Source organism: Leopardus geoffroyi, chromosome B2, assembly GCF_018350155.1.
Source record: "Leopardus geoffroyi isolate Oge1 chromosome B2, O.geoffroyi_Oge1_pat1.0, whole genome shotgun sequence".
Lineage (NCBI taxonomy): Eukaryota > Metazoa > Chordata > Mammalia > Carnivora > Felidae > Leopardus > Leopardus geoffroyi.
In genome coordinates this window covers 85,710,660-85,730,226 of record NC_059332.1, presented here as the reverse complement: position 1 = coordinate 85,730,226, position 19,567 = coordinate 85,710,660, and the positions used below count along the sequence as shown (strand labels likewise).

Genomic DNA, 19,567 nt, shown 5'->3' with positions numbered 1-19,567 from the left:
GCCTAATTTATCTCCATGTTAGCAGGCATTTGCCTTATTTACAATTGTTATGCTATAATGGGCTACAATATATATCTTGTCATATATGCCAAAGTTTTAGATCTATAAAAAGTTGAGAATATGGGATAAAAAGTATGAACCTTACTAGATATTTACCAAATGGATTTTAAAACTCTATTAACAATTTGTAGTATCACCAGCAATGTATATCTCTTCCTATGATTCAATACCTTTCCAAAAACTAGTATCATCATTCTTTAAAAAGATCCAAACTAAGTCAGAGGTTTGGTACTATCTGACATTAAGACTTACTATAAAGCTGTGGAAATCAAGACAGTATGGTATTGATGGAAAGAATAGACAAATACATCCATAGAACAGAGAGCCCAGAAATAGATTATATATATATATATATATATATATATATATATATATATATATATATATAAACTGATCACTGACAAAGGAGCAAAGGCAATAGAACAAAGATAATCTTCTCAACAATGATGATGGAACTGGACATCATATGCATATATATATATATATATATATATATATATATATATAATATACAGAACACTTCATAAAAACTAACTCAAGATAGATCATAGACCTGAATGTAAAACAAACAATTATAAAATGCTTATGATAAAATGTAGAAGAAAATTGATCTTGGGCATGGTAACGGCTTTTTAGACACAACACCAAAGGCACAACCTATGAAAGAAATAATTGATAACCTAGATTTCATCACAAGTAACAACTTCTGCTCTGCAAAAGTCAATAAGAATGAAAAGGTAAGCCACAGGGTGGGAAATAATATTTGCAAAAGACACAACTGATAAAGCGCTATTCAAAACATATAAAGAACACTTAAACTCAGCAATAAGAAACAACCTCATCAGTAAATGTGTCAAAAGACCTGAATAGACACCTTAAAAATTAAAATAGATAACAAGCACATGAAAAGATTCTTAACATGTCATAAGAGAACTGCAAAGCAAAACAAAAAGAGATGCCGCTACACACCTATTACAATGGCAAAAACTCAAAACACAATAGCAAATGCTGGCAAGGATGTAAAGCAATAAGAACTCTCATTCGTCATCTGTAGGAATGTAAAATGGTCAAGCTACTTGGGAAGACTGACAATTTCTCATCAAACTAAACTTACTCTTACCATATATGATCCAACAATCTTGCTTCTTGGTATTTCCCCAAATAAGTTGAAAGCTTATGTCCACACAAAAACTTGCACGCAGATGTTTTTAGCAGCTTTCTTCATAATTCCAAAACATGCAGGCAACCAAGATGTCTTTTAGTGTGTAATAGACAAACTGTGCTAGAACCAGACAAAGGAATATCATTCGGCACTAAAAAGAAATGAATTATCAAGTCGTGAAAAGACTTAAATGAATATGACTGACTACAAGAAACCACTCTAAAAAGGCCCCATATTGTATGACACTGTTTGATATTCTGGAAAAGGTGAAATTATGGAGACAGTAGATGGATCAGTGGTTTCCAGGGGTTGTAGAGAGGGATGGATAGGCAGAACACAGAGGATTTTTAAGGCAGTGGAATTATTCTGTATGATACTGTCATGGGGGGTACACACCATCATATGTTTGTCAAAACCCATGGATTATACAATACCAAGAATGGATGCTAATATAAACTCTGGATTTAGTGTATAATGATGACTCAATGAAGGCTTATCAATTTTAACAAAAGCCTGTTAAAATATCTCAAGTGGGAGAGGCTGTGTCTGAAGAAGAGCCCAGAATGTAATTTCTGTTTAATTTTGCTGTGAACCTAAATCTGCTTTAGAAAATTACAGTCCAATATAAAAATCAAAAACAAAGATTGCCATCACACCTAAATATAAGAATGCTTCCTAAACAGTGTAAAATACTGTGTTCAAATATTCACTTGTCTCATAAAATGTATATATTTTTCTTTTTGTAGATTGCTTGTTGAATAGGATATAATTAACTGTCTTTTATACTGCAGGCTCTCTTGCTTTCTTTCTCTGCAAAATTTTATTTGGTTACAATTGGTCATTGAAGCAATTTGGTTCTTTGTCCACCAGTTTCCCACATTTTGGAATTTGTTGACTACATAACAATGGCATTATTCAATATGTTTTTCTTTTTTATGTCCTATGAATAAAGATAAAACTTAGAAGCTTGGTTAGATTTAGTTTTCATGTGCATGAGTGTGTGTGTGTGTGTGTGTGTGTGTGTGTGTGTATGTGTGTGTGTAATTTGTGTTATTTGTTTTGCTTTATTTGGCATGGCTACTATTTATGTGGTGTTCTGTTTCTCCCTCAGGATGCACATAATGTTTGGTTGTCTCTATTGATATTAGCAGTTATATATGATAACGGCATAGATCCATTAATTCAGACCAAAAAAGTGCTATTCTAAAAATTTTTTTAACGTTTGTTTATTTTTGAGATAGAGAGAGACAGAGCATGAACGGGGGAGGGTCAGAGAGAGAGTGAGACACAGAATCTGAAACAGGCTCCAGGCTCTGAGCAGTCAGCACAGAGCCCGACGCGGGGCTCGAACTCATGGACAGTGAGATCGTGACCTGAGCCGAAGTCGGATGCTTAACCAACTGAGTCACCCAGGCGCCCCAAAAAAGTGCTATTCTAATTAGATCATGTCTTCTTTGTATCTTAGGCAGAATACTTCCCTAAAGAGAAGGTTCCTTTGTCTAGTTATCTACTGCTTGGTTACCCAGTAGAATAGTTAGTGGGGGAAAGATGAGATAAATGTGTGATTATTTCCCTTTTTATCAGCTTCAAAATAATGGAAAACATCTTTCAACCATAACCAATTGGTGGATGGTAGTTCTTTTTTGTTTTGTGTTTTGGTCTCATTGTAATTTCATGGTTTTAAATATATTTTGTACATTTTTATCTATTGCAAGTAATACTGATATTCAAACTTTTCATATTTTGTCCAAGTGGGATCCTTTCTAAGATGACTCCTGCATCATTTTGACACAGCACTCAACATCTTTGAAACATTCTGTACTCTGTGTCATGACAATATGGTCCATTTCATCTTGATCCCTCCTGCTTGTCTTTTCTGTAAGAAGTTCTAGTTCCTTCTGAGAGAGAAAAAAATGATAGATAGATAGATGATAGATAAATAGAGATAGATACATATGAAATACCTATATAATTTAAGACCAAATTTTATTCATTGTTAATGGCTGGTTATTGTTTCTAAGCTTTTTTCTAGAAACATATAGGAAATGTGTTTATTTTTTCTTAAAGATATTTTTATTCAAATTTCTCATGAACTCATAATGATGCATCCAATTCAAACTTAGGGCCTCCAAGGTTTTTATTTAATCTCTTTTGCATTATATATGTTTCTCTCATATCTATACTGAGAATTCCAGTTCTCAATAACACTGAGACTGTAGAATTAGACAAAGAAAACATTACTCATTTGCTTTATCCCACAGTACACGTACAAATATATCAGTATAAAAATACAAACACTAAAACAAAAATGATTGCTTAAATGTTTAAGATTTTCTTTTGCAGTTTATTTTTGTCAAATTACTATGACTTAAAGTCACTTTTTAAAAATTTCCTCTCTTTATACTATGAACTAAATACACATTTAGGTTTGCATGTTTCTTGTTTTGCTTCTTTTAAAAATTTAATTCTAAAGGTAAATGTAAAATGTTTGTAGATTTCTAAAGTCATATCTACAAAACAAGGAAGTCCAGGATCTGGGTTTGCCCCTCTATGCTATTCTCTCTCTCTTCCTAGAGCCAACAGTTGTCCCCCTTAATGTTTAGTCTTCTATCGTGTACTTATTTTTGTGTTTTAATGTAAACAGATACCTCTTTCAAACTTCTGGTATGTAGGAAGGTTTCTAGTGGTTGCCTTCATACACAGTACCTTTCCACAGCATTCCTAATCCTTTTTTTGAGGGGTGGGGGTATGATCTAATGGTTCCTTATTATAAGTGATAATAAATTAGTTACTAAATTCTGCTTCCTCCTGTCCTCTCTTCCCCAGCATCTAATTTGAACCATTCAGTTTAATTCACAGTTAGTAACTATAAGGTCATCAGCAAGCACATTCTATTCCCTATTCTCTTTAGAGTTTGGTAATGTTTTTCACATTTGATTAAGCCTCAATTTTGAATCAATCCCATCTCTGCATATTCTCCAATTTTCTTCATTTCCTAGAAATCATAAGTTCAGAATATTTTAAAATATTATTTTCTGAATATACCATATGTTACACTTTGAATCATATTTATTGAATATATTATCTAATTTCAGTTTCATACTTTAATGAAATGAAATGCTTAAATGAATTTGTCATAACTTAACATTTCACCCCCATCCTGTTTTTCAACTTCCGGGATCTTTTGAAATTCATTGTAGAATCTAGGGGGTTTTACTATCGACGTGTCAAAGGAATAGAGCTCAATTTCAGGTCAAAATAAGATTCACAGCAGATAAGAACTGAAATATTGTCTACGTTATGAGAGAATGGATATGCTGGGAACTTGAAGATCTGATGGATTCCAAGGTCACTTACCAATCTTAAAAAATCTTCTCAGCTTCCAGATATATTTTTTAAACTCCTATATAGACACAATGTTGGATGGATTCTCTACTTATTCTTAATAATGTCATACAAGTAAATAGTAGAAAACATTTGCAAAGTTTTCTTATATCAGGTGTACTTTAGTTACATAAGGCCTTTAACTCTATATTTATTTAAATACCTGTACACAGGTATAGGTATATTTTAATACATATTTTGTATAGAATATGATTCATTTATTCCTTTAACAAACATTTATTGAACTGCCTTTTGATACACTAGGCATTAACTTAGACTCACCCAGAAGAGTAAAACAAGACCAACCGAAATTGACATATCCCTGAGTTTGAAACAAAATATGTATAAAATCTTAATGGGTTATAATTACTCCATAGGCTGCAGAAAGCAGAAGCTGCCATGACCTGAGCCACAGCCTTTCTAATTCTGATAAGAGTAAGCAGCATTTATATCATCCTTAAAATTGACAAAACAGATAATGGAGGGAACAACATGCAAATGGTTTACTGTTGGCTACCAGGAACCCTAAGGAAAGATATGTTCTTTCCCTCACCCTATTTCATTAAGCATATCATACTATCAATATTTTCAGTTGAGAGTAGGGGTGCAGCCTGAAACTTCAGCTCTGTGAAGTTTTTCAATACTACCTACTCTTCGTTCTGTCAGTCGCATGAGAAAATGTATTTATAGAAACCTATTTTTGTGTGCCTCTTATGGACCCTTCACTGATGTTGGGGCTTGACTTAAAACAATAAGTCAGGTACAGTGCAAGCCTTATGCTATTTTACAGTCTAGGAGCAGAGGCATACAAACGAGCACTTCTAAATGCAGAGTGGAATGTGACAAGTGAACCTTCCTTATAGAATATCTAATTGTAAGCAATCAAATGGATGGGGAATAAAATTCCAGGCACCTGGCTGGGCTTAAGTATTCCTATATCGTAATTTGATTTTATGGCACGGAATCTACTCTGAAACCCAAAATACGGGGTCACCCTTACTTGGCAATTGTGCACAGGGAGTGTAATATTGTGTTGGCAAGGAGAAAAATTAGAGATCTCATTCCACCTTTAACAATGTTGTAGTTCTGGCCAACAATTTAAAGAGGTTATGACGCCACTGACCTAGAAATCATAATGCAAACATAGCTCCAGCAATCGCAAATGCATATACTTGCTTTTAGAACGTTTACAATTTGTATAAGTACATTTTTAATATTCTTTACATTTTCAGTGAGTTGTGAATTAGATTTGTTTGCAATGTGCAATGGTTTAGAAAGCAGAATATCTTGTTGTTAAATAAGATTTATATCGTTATAAAAATGCACTTAAAGAAACATTTTAGTATATTGGCATAGATCATGGCACACTTCCACCATTTTGTTAAGTCACAAAAGCAATTAGGAACTTTGATTTTCCACCTGTATGAGGAACTGACTGAATATCATTTCATGATATTGGTGAAGAGTTTGAAAATCTATGTCTGTATTTGTCTGGAATCATTTTTATGGCCAATTAAATCTATTTAAAAGTATGCTAAATAAATGACAAAGATCCTTTCTTGAGGATGAAATAAAGGTGTAAATAAATCATGTATTTTGAAAACTAAAACTGAAAAAGAAACCAACAGTAACAAAAATAAATGCCATAATTATAACTCCAACTATATAATTCAGTAAATTATATCTATATGTATATATCACATCAAAGCATTTGCCTATGTTATTTGTAAGTTTAAGAGCTAACGCATGTGCTGTATAGATTAGGAACCCCGTCTTATTTTGTAGGTACATAAACATTACTGGAGTCATAAAATAACAAGGTTAGTGAGGATCAATCATAATTTTTGCGAGGTATTATAGGCTTTTTGGCATTTGATAGACATTGCACAATTAAGCATATGACATTTTTCTGCATTTGTTTGCATCAGAGTATATTTTGATAGTAAGAGAAGGAGTAATTTCTGGAGGGTGAATATGGTAGCGTGAATCTAGTGGTTTAATAATAGTACGATAGAACACAGCACAGACCACACTTGTAATTAAATTTCATCTGCTTCATAAGATAGTCATCAGTACATATGTTTGAAACACAGATCTGAATGCTCTTAGATTTTAGAGAGGTTGTAGCTTTACTTCGGGATACAAGGTGGTGCTGTTTCATTTTACAAACAAAAACTACTGTTACCAAGACCTGGCAAAGCTAGAATGAGGACATCATCTCTTATAAAGAGAGCAAGCATACAGAATAAGCCAATTCCATACTGCTACATGCCAGTTATGATTTCGTTTAATGGAAAAATAGATAAGTTATATCTATATACACTGCACAATGTAAATACAGAGCCAATAACAATATTCACCCAAGGATGAAATGTTCATTTTTCAGTAGTTTACAGGGTTCTATGGCCTGCGATATTTGCAGTGGCTGCAGAGGCCCTGGCCTTAAGGGAATAAAAATATGTGCTTTATGAAAAATGAGTGAAAAGTTAAGGTGTATTCCTAGTTCTTAGTGGCTCTTTGTACTGACAACCAACTATTTCACTGGTTTTGTAAATGAAAATCTAAGTTCATCTTTTAATTCCAAATCTACTGACCTGTACCGTTAATGAAGCCAAGACTCCACTGCAGTCTATCTATTCAAATGCTAATCACCATTTGCCAACTTACTATATGTATTTAAATACTACAAAAAGTGAGGCTTTTTTTCACATCAGCCTTTCTCTGTATTTATCATTACTCCGCGTGGAGAATCTAAATGATAATGTGGGCTCCCCTTTCAATGTCAGATTTCTTGTGTGACATCAGTAAAATTAAATAACCTTTCTGGGCCTGATTTTTAATTCAATTATGGATACTTTAATACTAACATTTTTATGGCAGTTCTTGAGATGTTTGTAATGTTTGTAAAACAAATTGAGAGGTTATTATTATTTTTAATCATTGACATGTTTGTTTACTGAAAATCAGTAGAGAAATTTGGCTGTTTTGTGTATGTTGATATCCTCGGAAGATTTTTGATTGACATCTATAACAATTTTATCAGATGTTTCTTTATACTTCGATCTATTTATCTATTTGGTTGTTTTGTGCATGTTGATATCCTTGGCAGATTTTGGATTGGCACCTATAACAATTTTCTGAGATGCTTCTTTATACCTCAATCTATTTATCTTATTAGAGGTTTTGGCTACTAAAAAGAAAAAATAACCCAGAACCTCTGCTGAGGACTTGTGAAATGTAATTATACCCTTTACTGATTTTTTTTTCCACTCAGTCTTTTTACCCTGACATATCACTTATTTAAATGTCAGCATTAATGTTAATTTACTTTTCTTTCTATATTTTTGCATTTTCTTTACTAGAAGCTGACTCGTATTTTCAAATAATAGGGAAGAAAGAATTGCACTTTTCACTTATTTTGGCATAAAATAGACTTATTTAAATAATGCTTTATCCTCAGTTTTATGGACAGAATAAATAGTAGACTCATTTATTGATGATAGATATATTACATAGCATTATTTATTCTATAGAGTACAGAAATATCATTTATATAACCTTGAGAAAAAGTTCATGCCAGCATAATTTAAGTCAATGAGGGCAAAGAAAGCCAGGTAGTTCATTTTGGGAAAAAAAACTCAAATAACAAAAATGTTTAATAGATAGTAACAAACTAGGCTTAATCTGATGAAAGGAGATCACATAACCTCTGGTATTTCCCTAAAACTTAATGTCTAGATAGTATGGCATGACTATTAGAGATTTCTTCTTTTGAACAGCATCTGACACTTTAGGGGGCACTAATGTGTAGTAATATAAATTATGTTATTGGATCACATGCAAGCCTGGATTTGAAATATAGTTCTGCCATTTGCTATAGTATGGTCTTAAGCAAATAGCCACTTTTTGAGTCTATCCCTTATGTGTCTGTAGAATAGGGATAATACTTACTTCCCTCATGGTTAGATGAATGTTTGTATGAGATAATTCATATATAGTGCTTAGCGAGAGTAAACACTCAATAAGAATTAACTAGTTAGCTAATCAGTTAATAGTTTCTCTTTCTAACAAACATTTAATTTTTAAAAATCTCCCCAAATCTCCTCAAAATACTTAATTATTAACCTTGACACACTTTGTTTCCTGTCATATACATATGAAAGAAAGGAATGGTTAAAAACTACTTCGTTGATTCTAAAGAGTACAGTATTAAAGAAGGAAGGGGGCAGCATAATGTTATTGTTTACAGAGAAACCTGACAAACACTACCTTATGCGATCAGGGTTTGTTTCAACAGTGATGTCATTTTGAGGATATGGATCCTTGATGTGATTTGATGAAACATCACCTTACCTCTGTGGTCCTCACCACAGAAACCCATAACCTCAATCTAACCAGGAGATAAACATCAGACAAATATCAATTGAAGAAGAGTCAACAAAATTTCTGGTGATTACTCCTCAAAACTCTCAAGACCATCAAAAACAAGCCTGAGAATATGTTACAGCGAAGGGGAGCCTTAAGGAGACATGGTGACTAATGGCATAGAAGTAAAAAGACATGAATCTGAGTCACACTCTAATAAATTTTCTAACTTGGGAGACAGTGCTTGGACATCATTGCTACAACACTCACAGTCACCATTAACATCAGGTGATGCCATTTCGGATACCTCCACATTCTATGCAGGCATAGCGATGAAATAATGGATAGAGTGAACATTCAAGTTATTTGACTAAAATGGGATAATACATAAACTGTATTAGGAGACACTCAATTTTATTTGAATTGAACAGCGGGAAAAGAAACAGGAAAAAACAAAGAATCTGATGATCATGAGAAAAATGTTGTCATAGAAGAACTTATTTGCAAAAGATCAAGCTAAGGTCAAGGATTTATGAAACCCATTATGAGGTTGAATTAGTATGTTTTCTTTTTAATCTACATTTTTCAGTTTTTTACAGTATTATTTACTCTGTTTATAAATGATGAGGTAATTAGTTGCAAGATAGAACTTATCAATAGACCTATAAACATGACTACCTAAGACATCTGGGTAACTGATCCTTGTTCCTATTTTACAGCCCCAAGTCAAATAATGTACTTACATCAGGCTGTGTAAGCCTGCAGGGGGTGATAAATGGAATCTGGGTAGATGTTGTGTATATGAAACCTTACCTTGTTACTGTATTTTGTATTATGTAAATTCTAAAACTGATGAGAAGCACTTAGTCCAGAAGAGATAGTCCTGGCACATATCAACTAGCTTGAATGAAGACTATTCCAGGTTTAGGTATATAAGCCAATGTACACAAGGCAGAGGGCTAAGAGGGGGACTGAAAACGTCTGAAGTGACTCACACACAATTAGAAAATTACTACTGGCAACACTTTGTGAAGATTTGGGGGTGCGGAATTTTGTCTTTCCATTGGCTGTAGAACATGTTGATTTCTCCTTTGTGTAACTCTGATTTTGCTTAGCTTGACATTCTTTGGATAACCCTCGTTGTTGATCTTGTTTGTGTGCTAGGTCTTTTCATCATTGTGTTCCTAGTTCTCATAGTCTGATAAAGTGGAAATACATCATAATATTCACACTTTCTTCCTTCTCATAAAGCTGTACCAATTACATTATACTTTATTGTTATGGTTTATGGCATTCATCTCTTTTTAAACATAACAGTGCTTACTTTTGGTTCCCCTTGTTAGCATCTTCATTAATTTTATATTTTGGTTCATTTGTTGATTGACTGGGTCTGGTGTTCAGGAATTTATTTTTCACAAAGGGACTATAGGTATTCCATTACCTGAGTAATTTTTTGTTTGATAAAATCTCTTGCTTTTGTAACTGAGTAATATCTGTTCAGTGTCCAAGGAATCTTGGGCGCCTTTTAATTTCTCTCAGAAATTTGTTCACATGGACTTTTTTCTAGTGTTGAATGTTATGAAAGAAAGTCTCAAGTCATTTTTTTCTTCCTGTAAGGGTCTTTATTTATCTTCCAGAATGACTAAAAATCCTTTCTTCATGCTGGGTATTCAATAATATAATTAGGATACGAGTCATTGTTAGCTGTACATATCAAGCTTTTCCTGGAAAGTGGTGTATCACTTGGCCTGTAGATAATTTCTTCCTTCATTTCAGACATTTTTTTCCTGAACTGCATTATTGAATAATTTCTGATTCTGTGTGTTGAGTTCTTTGTTTCAGGAACATAAACTATCTTGATAAAGGAATATCTGAATTGTACAACTATTATCTTTTTGCATTGCGATTATTTCAGGATCTATCTCTGCATCAGAATTTCCCTTTCATTTTTTTTCTGTACAGTTACTCAGTTTCTGAATCTTTCCACATCTTTTTCCTTTTCTTCCCCCTCCCTTTTTTTGGTTTGTTTTTTGTTTTTGGCACTCCACCCATTTTTTTAGCTTTGTAGTTTTTAAAATCACATTTCCTTCATCACCTTCTCCTTCTTGTAGATAGAGTGTGCGGGTATGAGTAGGGAAGGGGTAGAGGAAGAGAGAGAGAGAGAGAAAGAGAGAGAGAGAGAGAGAGAGAGAGAGAGAGAGAGAGAGAGAGAGAGAGAGAGAAAGAGTCTCAAGCAGGCTCCACTCTCATTGTAGAACCCGATGTGGGGCTCAGTCTCATGAAGGGTGAGATCCAGACCTGCGCCGAAATCAAGAGTCTCATGCTTAACTGACTGAGCCACCCTGAGACCCCTTATTTTCTTTTTTAAACTCTAATGTTGTGTGTCTTTTTGTTTTTTAACTGATTGCATGCTCTTACTTACCTGTTCTATACACCACGCTCTCCTTCACACCAAGATCAAAATTTTCATGTGACTCATTTAGGGCTCTACTAGATTTAATAATAAAGAAACCCCCAAAATACAATTGCTCAAACCAGAGAGACTTTTTATTTCCCATTTAGCTAACAGCTCCGGGTGGATGTTCCAGGTTAGTGGGTGGCTCTCCCTATGGGTATTCATGGACTGGGGCTAATGGAGACTCTGGGTCTTCAACACACAGCTTTCAAGTTCACTGTAGTCACTGTCATCTTATCAGACAAAAGTGGAAAACATAAATACCCAGGGCCAGAGAGTTTCCCTTAAGCAAGAAAGACACATATTCTAAATTTTCTTTTTAATGTTTGTTTATTTTTGAGAGAGACAGACAGACAGACAGACAGACAGACAGACAGACAGAATGCAAGCAGGGGAGAGGCAGAGAGAGAGCAAGACACAGAATCCGAAGTAGGCTCCAGGCACTGAGCTGTCAGTACAGAGCCCAACACAGGGCTCGAACTCACAAACCGCGAGATCATGACATGAGTGGAAATAGGATGCTTAACCAACTGAGCCACCCAGACACCCCACGTATTCTAACAGTAGCAGTCAATCATACCTTTTATTCCTTGGCTTTCCTTTTTTTCTAGATTGAATAGTTATAATTTTTTTTATTCTACGGTGTATTTGTATATTTTATACATCATTTTATTTGAATGATACTTGGAGAACTTTGCCCTGATTTTCTCCTTGTGCTGATACATTTTGTTCAGTTTCCCCTTGACTTTCTTCTGAGACCTGTTCAGTATCCTCTCTGAACTAACTTTTGGGGACACATTTTATATTCCAACCACATTTCTCAGACACTATGTCTTTAAGCAAAGGGGCCTGGAAGGAAGTTAGAAACAATACCATGAAGCTCTAATCTTTTTTTTTTTTTTCCTTTGTCATCATCTTTTGAGGTTTGTAGTATCAGATTGTTCCCTTTACTTTTTTTTGATAACTGCAAATATTTTAACTTTTTTATTATATGTATATTTCACTGAGGAAAAGTAGTATTTATTAGGCTTTGATAAATTACCATGATCATTACCAGAAGTATTACTATAACTAATTTTTATTGTGTTTTCCTATCTTTGTATAGGATATGAGAGTTCACACTGTTAACTTCTTTACCATTGTAGTGCAAACAATGTGTATAACAGTGTCTGAATAGTAAACTGCCATTGCTGTATACCTCAACCAATGGGTGATACATGAATAGTCATCAACTTGCAGATATAAGTTCCAGTTTGGTGTTTTAAGGGAACTAAATGCCCATGCATTAAGTGAAGTATGCCTGAGGCCTGTCTTCCAAATGATAGTTTAAGGAAATTCTCTACCCATCATCCGGCCTTCCAGTGGAAATCAACACCCTCTAGATGAATTTTATTTCCCACACTGGAAAAACAGCTGGAAATAATTTCTACCTTTTGTGGCATTTATTATTTGTTCTACAAATGTAGGTGAAGTCCCTTAAAGGGAAATATAATTTATTTTATGACTTTGAATTCTCAAACTTCTAAAAGCAAAGAATTATTTTAGTGAATGAATGCACTGTTCCTAACTCTACACACAAAGATTCATTAAACAGAAAAAAAAAAAAAAACTTACCTAGTTTTCTCCAAAATTTTGATACTATCTGCTTCTAGGCCTAAGCTTACCTTTAAATATCAAAGTACAAATACAATATAAAAATATTACTGTTAGACACACTCATAAACATCAAAATAAAAGGAGGAAACTTATAAAAATAGTTTCCTGTGGACTGCAACAAACAGGAAATCTTTAATTGAGAAAGTGAAGTCTCTAAGAAAGGACCCATAATGAAACTGAAGCTTTAGTTACACATAGAGCAACAATGCTGTGTCTAGAATACAAGTTCCAAACTTGGATTTATGATTGCCGTGTGCAATGTATTCCTTATATACTATTTTTTTTCTTTTGCTCTGGTTTCATTTTTATAGACTGTCATGTACTATATATGAACTCATTTTTACACTAAACCCTTTGGCAAACTTACCTCAGTATTTAAGGAATTGCCTGTCTATTTGAGAACTTGGCTTGAAACAACAAAGGGGCAAATGGTAGAAAGATGGCAAAAATCTGCTTTCTAGATCAACAGCCAATGAGCAGAAAATAGACATGTACACACAAGTTAGGCTGAGTATCTAAAATAAGTTATGCTTAATTATAAACTCTGTAAATCTCTCATTTGCATTGAACCATAGGTTTTGTCAAGCTTTTGAGCCTGCGAGGCAAGAGGGGGGTGGGGCTGTCCCCCACTCAGGAAGGCCCAAACCTCAGGACTGACTCTTCCTTTAGGAACTTTACCCATGACTTGTGCATCCTTGATCATTTGCTCCTTTTTTGAAAGTGACTTTTTCAAAATGTTGTTATTTTGGTCTCAGTGGTTTACAAAATTGGGTTAACTTCTCTCTGAATTCCTTAGATTACAATCATACATGTGGGTGCTTACATGATAGACATATTTCTATCACTGGAAAGTTAGTTTTCATAATAACATAATGCACTTGTTACAAATATAACTTCACATATGTAAAACTACCTATGGCACTCCTGTAGATATGTTCCTCCCATACATATCTTCATCTCAAATGATGCCAATAGTTCGTTCTAAGATCACTTTTAATCCATCCAAAAATTCTGATGGCTCTATTTTCAAAGTATATCCAGAATCTGAACACTTATTACCACCCCAATATTGCCACCCTGGGCCAGACCAACAAGAGCTCTCGCCTGGATTATCACACAGCGTCCTCTCTGGTCTCACTGCTCCCATGTACAGTACAGCATCCTGTTACGTTTGAAAACGTGGTTACACTGTGTCACTCAGAAGGCCCTCTCACAAAGTAAAGGAATACAAGCTCCTTTTAGTTGTGTATTATGATCATTAAAGGCTTTGATCCAGTAAGGAAAAGTTTAGATATTTGTCTAGTAGATATACAGAGCACCAAACAAAACATATGTTCCGTGTTTAAAGGCGCCGGCTAAAGAGACAGACCAATCCGAATCCAAATTCAATTTCCACTACCAATTATCATCAGTTGTGACTTAAGAAATCTGATTAATGTCTCCAAATATCAATATTCTGATACATAAAATGGGATCAAAACAATGTCGTAACATTTTATATGACTATAACAATGTATAGGATTGGTATATCAAAGTCTAACCAGGAAGAAAGAAACCACCTAAAATGTTTATAACAGGGTATTTAAAATTTTTTTTACATTTATTTATTTTTTAGAGATAGAGTGAGACAGAGTGCGAGTGGGAAAGGATCAGAGAGAGACTGAGAGAAGGAGAATCTGAAGCAGGCTCCAGGCTCTGAGCAAGAGTTCAGCACAGAGACAGATGTGGGGCTCGAACCCACAAACCATGAGATTGTGACCTGAGCCAAAGTCAGATGCTCAACCAACTGAGCCATACAGGTGCCCCTGTAACAGGTTATTTAATTCTGGGAATTAGTTACAAAGGTGTTGTGGATTTGGGGAAGCCTTAAAAGTGATTATGACCTAACCCAGAGATTAGCAAAAGTGGGAAGTTACTGTCACCCTTAAACTGGAGGACTAAATGTTGGTACTAGTCAGAATCATTCTTTCAAAGCTCGAACCACAGTGGGCCAGATATAAGCTTAAACAGAAAATACTGCCCAACAAAGATGAAGGTGAAAATAACCTGGCATTTCCGTTCTCACTACACTCTAAAAATCCCACCAGTGTCTCCACTGTCCAATGCAGCTAGAAGCCAACTGACAGTGGTCCTGGGAAATGTACCTGGGAAATGGATGAAGAGGTGAGCCCCTCTCATAAAGAATGGAAAATGGGAAGAGGGATGAGTCTGGAAACAATTGGTCCCAAGGCTAGCATGGTCTATCACCAAAGATCTTAAAATTGGCTATGTAGTCTAGAGGATACTTAAATGTTCATGCAAAGCAGCAACTTTAAATTGCCGTGGCGTGGAGGGTACATTATCTAGGAGGATAGAGGAAGTTTGTTTTTATGGGCTGGGGTTCATAGATGGCAAAATTAACACTGTCTTGAATGTCAAGGTAAATACTTCTACTGGATCTCTGATATTGCTCTTCTTAATGAGAATAAAGAGTACATATAACTAATTGTCATCCAAGAGAGGATATTAGTAGTCAGATTTTGGGAAAAAATAATTGCACATTATTTGAAGTGATTTATTGACTTAAAAATGGGAAGAAGCCATTGAGACATCTGAGTTATAGACATGAGAAAAATCTAAAGAAGACAACCTAAATCCTTATCCAGAAATGAAGAACAAAGCTACTCACTGATGTAGATACACTTCACCCTTTAATGGCTTTTGTTCATGATCAATGGGGAAAATAAACCCTGTAGGATTTTGAATTCATATTTATTCTGTTGATGAATATATATTTTTATATGTTAATGAACATAAACTTGAAATGTTAAGCATATCTTGGAAACATATTTTTGCTAATTACACATTGCCTTGCATCAGGGTATTGTTGACTTTCCATTAAATAATTTGAAAATTCAGGTACTACATTTGAAATGCTTAACATATTTAGTTAGGAAGTAAGTTCAGCCTTGTAATATTATAATGACTTAGCTTTGCAGGTATCTCAGATAAAAAAGATCAGTGAACCAGAATTCTTTCTTACTGTGTTGACACAAAGTCCGAGTCACGTACATATCTCCAAAATAATTCTGAGAAAAATACATCTATTGCCCAGAAACTCAGTGTCAGTGAAATTAAGAACCAAATGTTTGTATGCGTACAAAGAAATTTTTGCTTTGACCCATTTTCTACCTATAATGAGGCAAAACCAGGTGGACCTCAAATGTTTTAGGTTGGTTTGGATAACTCAGCATATATATCCTGCTATTGTAATTAGCAGCAGTGGTTTAAAGTTTACAGAAGCAAAAACATGAAACTAAAGCTCTGGGTTAGAAATTAGGTTAAGAATAAAAGAGGAAATAAATATTTAATTAATGCAGAATCAAAGCTCTGGCAGTGAGATGGGGTCTTTATTATTACAGATGAAGCTTTCTAAAAGTAAGGCTACATAAAATGTATGAACCCTATTTAATTTTGTTAACATGAGGTTAAATATCTTTGAGATTATAGTAGGGTATCTTGTCTTCTGTGCTTGCATTCTAAAGTATCAACAAAAATATGGCTGTATTTCTTCCTAGAATAGTTGATTTGAAGCCCTGTGTTTTTGTGAAAGAGCTTGAAAATGAACTCTACAAAATTGTAAAGTGGAAGATAATATTAAGAGGAAATACTTATCGTTGCTCATTTATTTTCAGTGAATATGCCCACATACATCTCCTTCAGGATGACATACAAACAACATTGACAAGTATGTAACATTTTCTTTTAACCTAAATTCTAAGCCACGATTGTTGCTGACCTTTCTTTCATTTTTCTTTCTTTCTTTCTTGAAAATTGTAAAACAGAATTTGAATTTTTTAGTACATTTAGTGTTGCCTGAATGAGAACATCATTCAGTGAGGTCTGAGGAAAGTTCCAAAACATCAATCAGTTTATAGTCTTCAGGCAAATTCTGTCACATTTTCTGTTAATGTCTTTCTAAACCTGTTCCCATTCAGAGTATGTAATGTGAAGTGAAATAGCTTATTACAAAGTGCCACTAATTATATGCCACCATAACTGTATTATTTTAAGTTATTGTATTCCTTAGATTTAAATGATCTCTAATGTGTTTAAAGTTAATATTTGATGAAAACTTGTTAATATTTAAATAGTTTGCCTACTGCAATAGATTCTATGGAAGATGGGAGTATATCATATGATCATCTTTGAATGAATAAAGACAAAATCTCAAATGATCTTTCCTTTGTTCAGTCATACTTCACTATTTTTAGGACTTGAGATTTTTCAGTTCACAAATTTACTAGATGTGAATTTGAATACATTTATAATGTTCATGTTTCCATTTTGAATGTGATTTGTTATTGTATTTTGGTTATCTTTTAGAAATTTCAAAATTTACTGTCAGTGTGCATTTTTTTATAGTAGGAAACTACTTCTTTTTTTTTTTTTAATTTTTTTTTCAACGTTTATTTATTTTGGGGACAGAGAGAGACAGAGCATGAACGGGGGAGGGGCAGAGAGAGAGGGAGACACAGAATCGGAAACAGGCTCCAGGCTCTGAGCCATCAGCCCAGAGCCCGACGCGGGGCTCGAACTCACGGACCGCGAGATCGTGACCTGGCTGAAGTCGGACGCTTAACCGACTGCGCCACCCAGGCGCCCCAGGAAACTACTTCTTAAGAGCTTGCCAATAAAATATTGATGAAAAATTGATGATTTTTTTTTTCTTTTCATGTATCTGGAATCCATTTATTCATCAAGGTGGTAACTTCACCAATAACTCATTGGAATAGTCTACGATTTTTAGGGAAGAATTATGATTTGACAGTAAAACACAGGGGAAATTTAAATTATTTGTCTTTTAAAAAGTAGAACATTGTGATTTAGGGCAGTTAAAGAGTTCTGGGAGTGAGAACATCAAATGTAGTGTTAGAAGTGTAGTTACATGGTTCAAGAGAATGACTTGAGCATCATAAAGCCTGAATCTCCTTGGATTCTGATTTGTTTACACAGATATTCTTTCAACTCATGCTTAATAATGTGTTGTTAAAAATAAGTTGGCTATTAAAAAATTAAGTTGACTATATTTTTATCATCAAATGGCAAAATTTCTTAGCTTCATCTCTTACCCCATGCACAGGCTGGGGAGGAAATAGGTAACAATTGTCTTCTAAGTCCTTTTTCTTTTGGAGAACTTAAGTTTTTGGAAGGAAAAATAATAAATAATCTAAGGGGCATCCTTGTCTCTTTGTAACTAACTGGGGCCTGAAACAGGACAGCAAATACCTTTCTGACTTTCAAGTCTCAATTCTCTGATGTCTCCTTGGAATTGGGATGCTCTTGTAATGAGCAGTGATGCATCAGCAATACATTTAGATTTTCTATTTCTCAAGAACTTTCACTCAAAAACCTATATCAATATCTTAAATACACATGAAGAGCTTGACAAAAAAAGCCTGCGATTTTGAATAGTAATTTTCAAAGTGCTTTTTTGTACATTATTCCATTTGTTACTCAAACTTATAGAGCTTCTCATGAATATAGATTAGAAAAGCTGTACTTTACAGAGAAAGAAATTGAAAACTCAGAAAAATGGTTTTCCAAAATAAATGAAGTGCTCTTAGAAATGTGTTGTTTTGATTTTGGATTGAAGACACTGCACCACATACCTCACTAGGCCATGGTTAGCAGAAATCCCAGTGAAATGGATACTGCTTGCCAATAATGGGAATTCCCTCTCCATAGAATATTTCTGTCACCTGTGGAAACACTAGCTTTCGTCTAAAATTCCACAACTGGGAATAATCTCTTCTTTTCCCATTGTATTCTTTCATCGTGGAAATTTTTGTTTTCTCTTTCAGGACATGAGAATTACTTATATATCTACTTCCCCCGGACTGTGAAGTCTGGGACCAGGATTGATGTATCTTTTTGTCTCTCATAACATCTAACAAAGTGTTTTTCATATGGTAATGCTTAAAATGTGTTTGTTTATTGAATAAAACATGTCAGTACGATTTTGAACATCTATAAGAAAAGAAAGTAATGTGAGACAAAGTAATGTGGATAAAACAAATGTAGCAAAATATTAGGAAACTATCAGAAATGCAGCAATAATGTTTTACCAATTTCTCCAACAAGCTATGCAAATAAGTCAGTCATTTAAACTGAATGACATTTGTGGAAGTATAAAACCAATGAAAGGGTCTTTATTTAAGGACTTACTTAAGTTCTCATTAAAGGCTAGATGGAAACTTTATTTAGTTAGTTAGTTATTTTTTAATTTTTTAACGTTTATTTTTGAAGGAGAGAGAGAGCGAGCGAGAGAGAGAGAGAGCGCACGCATGAGTGGGAGAGAGGCAGAGGGAGGAAGACATAGAATCCAAAGCAGGCTCCTGGCTCTGAGCTGTCAGCACAGAGCCTGACATGGAGCTCAAACTCACAAGCCATGTGAAATCATGACCTGAGCCAAAGTCAGACACTTAACCTACTGAGCCACTTGG

The 19,567-nt window shown here is 34.4% G+C and overlaps 1 long non-coding RNA gene across 2 annotated transcripts in view; it reads left to right on the top strand.

The window, feature by feature from the left end:
- LOC123609775 overlaps nt 1-19,081 on the top strand; it is a 39,749-nt gene extending 20,668 nt beyond the window's left edge. The window contains exons 1-3 of one of the 2 annotated variants that reach the window (XR_006717960.1): nt 4,982-5,041; nt 16,757-16,809; nt 18,926-19,081. This is a non-coding gene — a long non-coding RNA (uncharacterized LOC123609775). Of the gene's footprint in view, nt 1-4,981; nt 5,042-16,756; nt 16,810-18,925 lie in introns of those variants that run through there. The other variant, XR_006717959.1, reaches the window with a different exon arrangement.
- The last annotated feature ends 486 nt before the right edge of the window (nt 19,082-19,567 follow it).